Source organism: Schistocerca americana, chromosome 4, assembly GCF_021461395.2.
Source record: "Schistocerca americana isolate TAMUIC-IGC-003095 chromosome 4, iqSchAmer2.1, whole genome shotgun sequence".
NCBI lineage: Eukaryota > Metazoa > Arthropoda > Insecta > Orthoptera > Acrididae > Schistocerca > Schistocerca americana.
Genome location: NC_060122.1, coordinates 575,451,077 through 575,456,205, shown reverse-complemented (window position 1 = coordinate 575,456,205; position 5,129 = coordinate 575,451,077).

Sequence of the window (5,129 nt, the reverse complement as noted above, 5' to 3'; positions counted from 1 at the left end):
CTTTGAATTACAGCAGACATGTCCTGCGGATTAACATTTTGTGTCTTTAATGCAGTGGTTTACATTGGTTTCTGCATTCTCATACCGTCCATAATTGCTGATTCATCGGCCCTTTATGGACAGGTTTCCTTCCCAAGGAGAGTAAGTAGCCTGAACTTTTTCCCTGTGCCCTTCTTCGCCCTCTTCACAATGTCTTTGGGAGAAGAAGGGTGACTTCCTTGACTTCTTACTGTGGAATTCTTCAGCCACCATAGGTGATGATCTTTATTCAAAGCTCGGGACCAAGATTGTATGGTTACTGGGCACAGATGCTACTCCTAGGCCACAGGTGAACCATTACCAAAACTAAACAAATTAACAGAATGCAATCAAGTTAGTGAAGGCGATGCAGTGGAAACATGGCAGTGTGTAAATAACTTTATCTGTGTGTGAGAAACAATGCGACGAGTTTCGAATTAGAATAGGCCGTCCATACATGGAGTAACCTTTCCTTCAGCATGATAATGCCAGACCACACACGAGCGCTGCGACATCTGCAACGTCGGCAGCGGTGACCATGCGGTTCTAGGCGCTTCAGTCCGGAACCGCGCGACTGCTACGGTCGCAGGTTCGAATCCTGTCACGGGCATGGATGTGTGTGATGTCCTTAGGTTAGTTAGGTTTAAGTAGTTCTAAGTTCCAGGGGACTGATGACCTCAGATGTTAAGTCCAATAGTGCTCAGAGCCATTTGAACCATTTTGAACATCTGCAACAATTCGACGACTTGGGTTCACCGTCATCGACCATCCCCCGTGCGGTGCCACAGTGGCTCCATCCGAGTTTCATCTGTTTCAAAAACTTAGAGGACCACTTCGAAGGTTTCAATTTGTTAGCGATGAAGCGGTGTAAGCAAAAGGTCGCTTGTGGATTAGCATTCCTCTTTCATTTCTAATAAAATATAAAAGATTAATTGTTTGATTCCTAGCAATCAAAGAAAGCGGAATTACCTTAATGACGGGAGATAAGGAAGATGTCGGCGTTATCAGTGGTCCCTGATTTGTTGCTAACAGAGTGGTGCTTGACCTTGAATTGGTATTTTAATGCCTGTATGACCTTTGCAATCCGATGATTCTTTGTAAGGTGTCGAATTTCATGTGAACAATTCAGAGTAAATGCGATATGTATTTGTAGCTTCTGTAATGGTGGCGGATCAATAGCATCACAATTGTTAGCAACATTTAGCTTAACTCGTTGTCACATAAAGCTGCAAAATTAGATACAAATCCATGTTAGAACAAAGAATCATGATAATTTTTCCTTAAAAGCATCATGCCTCCCAAGAATATGTTTTTAATCTAAGAAATAAAAAATTTGAATCTAACCATCTCACACGAAGGCGACAGAAGTTTTTGATTAGCGATATGCATATATACAGATGGTGGTGGTATGGCGTACACATGTTATAAAAGAGCACTGCATTTGCGGAGCTGTCATTTATACTGAGGTGATTCATGTGAAATGGTTCCGACGTGATTACGGCTGCAAAACGGGATTTGCAGACACCGAAAATCGTGGAATAGTAGTTGGAGCTAGAAGCATGGGTCACTCCATATCTGATATCGTTAGGCACTTCGAGATCCAGAACTCCACAGTGTCAAGAGTGTGTCGAGAATGTCAAACTTCAGGCATTACCTCTCACCACAGACGACTCTGTGGCCAACGGCCTTTGTTTACCGAACGAGAGTAGCGGCGTTTGCTTAGAACTGTCAGTACTAACAGAAAAGCAGCACTGTGTGACATATTCCCAGAAATCAGTGTGGTACATAGAACGAACGTATGCGCTAGAACAGTGTGGCAAAATTTGGCGTTAATGGGCTATGGCAGCAGACAGTCGATGCGAGTGTCTTTGCGAACAGCACAAAGTTGCGTTCAGTGCGTCTCTTGGGCTCGTGACCACATCGGTTGGAAAACTGTGGCCTGGAACATGAAATCTAATTTCAGGTGCAAAAGCTGTCGGTAGGGTTCGAGTGTGGTGCAGAACCAACGAAGCCACGGACCCAGGTTGTTAACAAGGCGCTTACAAACTGGTCTTGGCTCAGTAAAGGTGTGGGCTTTACATATATTTCATGAACTGGGTCATCTGGTCGAAATGAACCAACTATTGAGTGGAAATGATTATTTCCAAATACTTGGAGAACATTCGAAGTCATTCATGGATAGGATTTTTCAGAATGACAACGCCCCATGTAACTAGGCCAAAATTATTCACAATTTGTTTGAAAAACAAACTATGAAATTCGAGCGAATTATCTGGCCACACATATCGCTCGACATGAACACCATCGAACGTTTATCGAACGTAAACGATAGGTCTACCCGTGCACAAACTACTACGCAGGCAAAACGTAAGCACTTACGGACGGCAATAGAGAGAGCATGGTTCAATATTTATTGCAGGAGCCTTCTAACGACCTGTTGAGACAGTTCCACGGGGAATTTCTGCATTACGCCGAGCAAAACAAAGTCCGACAAGGTATCGCATGACTTTTGTCACTTCATTGTACACTCAAGCGCCAAAGAAACTAGTATGGGGATGTGTATTCAAAATACAAATATATGTAAACAGGCAGAATATGGCGCTGCAGTCGGCAACGCCTACATAAGACAACAAGCGTCTGTCCAGTTTTCAGATCTGTTACTGCGGCTACAACTGCAGGTTGTCAAGATTTCAGTGAGATTGAAAGTGGTGCGCATGAGCGATGGACATAGCATGTCTTAAGTTGTGATGAAGTGGGGATTTTTCCGTACGACTATTTCACGAGTGTACAGTAAATATCAGCAAACCGGTAAAACATTAAATCAGCAATATATCTGTGACCGGGAAAAGATCCTGCAAGAACGGAACCAACGACTGAAAGGAATCGTTCAAAGTGAAAAAAGTACAACAATTCCGCAAAATGCTGCTGATTTAAATGCTGCGCCATTAACAAGTATCAGCGTGCGAACTATTCATCGAAACATCATTGATATGAGTTTTCGGAGCCGGAGGCCCACTCGTGCACCCATGATGACTGCACGACACAAAGTCTTACGCCTCACCTGGGCCCGTCGACACTGCCATTGGACTGTTGATGACTGGAAACATGTTGCGTGGTCGGAAATGTCTCTCTTCAGATTGTATCGAGCGGATGGACCCATAAGGGTATGGAGACAATTTCATGAATCCATGGAACCTGCATATCTGGAGGGGACTGTTAAAGCTGGTGGAGACTCTGTAATAGATTGGGGCGTGTGCAGTTGGAATGATATGGGATCCATAATACGTCTGTATACGATTCTGACGGGTGACACGTACGTAAACATTCTGTCTGATCAGTTGCATATATTCACGTACATTGTGCAATTCCAGCAGGACAATGGGATACGCCACACGTTTAGAAATGGTACAGAGTGGCTCCAGAAACACTCTTCTGGTTTTAGACACATTCGCTGGCCTCCAAACTCCCCTGACATCAACATTACTGAGCATATCTGGGATGCCTTGCAAAGTGCTGTTTAGAACACATCTGGTCTGGTCTGGATTGTGATTCTGCATTGTAACTCGCCCACGTCATTCCGGCGTATGGACACTGAAATGTTTGTGGTTAACCAAAGTTTCTTCAGTAACATAGGGGATATTTGAAGGTGGAAACTCTAATTCATACAGTATATAAAAATGGTTCAAATGGCACTGAGCACTATGGGACTTAACAGCTGAGGTCATCAGTCCCCTAGAACTTAGAACTACTTAAACCTAACCAACCTAAGGACATCACACACGTCCATGCCCGAGACAGGATTCGAACCTGTGACCGTAGCGTTCGCGCGGTTCCAGACTGAAGCGCCTAGAACCACTCGGCCACACCGGCCGGCCATACAGGATGCAGTTTGACGATAAATAATCAGAACTCATTTCATTATCGTACGCATATATACGCAGCAGGACTATTGTTGCTACGACAAATTCTGTAAGTAGTTGGTGGGGTGCTCTGTACTATTCCTCTGACCACAGAAAATTCCCCTTGGACGGTTGTGATTTGCATTGTTACTTGGTCACGCCATACCGGTAAATTTTTTCTGAGCGTAGATATTATCTGGGCTAATCCCGACTGTATTGCTCCAGGCACGTCCCGTTTGGACATCGTGGCTGTGACTGATTTATTTACTACACGTTTTAATTCTGATTCTAGGTTACAACTAATTTATACATCCTTGTGCAAAAGCCACTACAAAAGTAATCAACAACGTGTTTGTTCTGATCATCAAAGGGTTTATTTACTTCAGCCCCTTCTACAGTTTCTTCCATTTCTTGAAAAGTTTGTAACAGCTGTGTTACTGGATCAATGGACTAATTAATTACTTGGACGTTCGATTCACTTAAGGTATCGCCCATTGGAACATTAGCTTTGAATGTGATATCATGGAGCTGAAAAGTTTCGTTGCTTGAAAGACTGTGTAAATATCAGCTTCCCATAAATGATCATCAGTTACATTATTTTGTGCTTTTAGGCACGATTGTAGATCACGTTTTGAAATGAGTGAATTTTCAATTTTTGTATTAACGAATTCTCCTTGTTTCGCGTTAATCTCCACGTTATAATTTTCTTCTGTATCCATTTTAGTAAGGTATCGTATTTTCACCATGATACAAAATGTAAGTAAAATATTTGAAAGTATTTATGACAACATACGATTTGAGAAAGCATTCATCCAGCAATAATGCTCAAAATTTCCACGTATCTGAATCCATAATTGAATGTTGTGGATACAACAATGCGGCGTATCTTCGCCATTACGCACTGTCTGTTGCCAGAACAGCCCTCTTGTGGCTAACAAATAGTTGTACAGGAAAAATTATACGATTCGAAGTTAAAAACTTTTCTTTGTAATGGACGAGCGTCTTAATGTTAAACGCTGGGAGCACATGAGAGGTAAACGAAAAAGTATTGTTGATCTTTCATTGAATAACGACACGATGCAGACTCTGTGTGTTAATTTTGTAAATTAATATACTTTGTTGATCCTCTCTTCGATTTATTCCATAGTATTTATTCCGTACTGTCTAATCTCCACGAAAGAGTTGGAGATGGAACATAAAACAGGAAGTGTA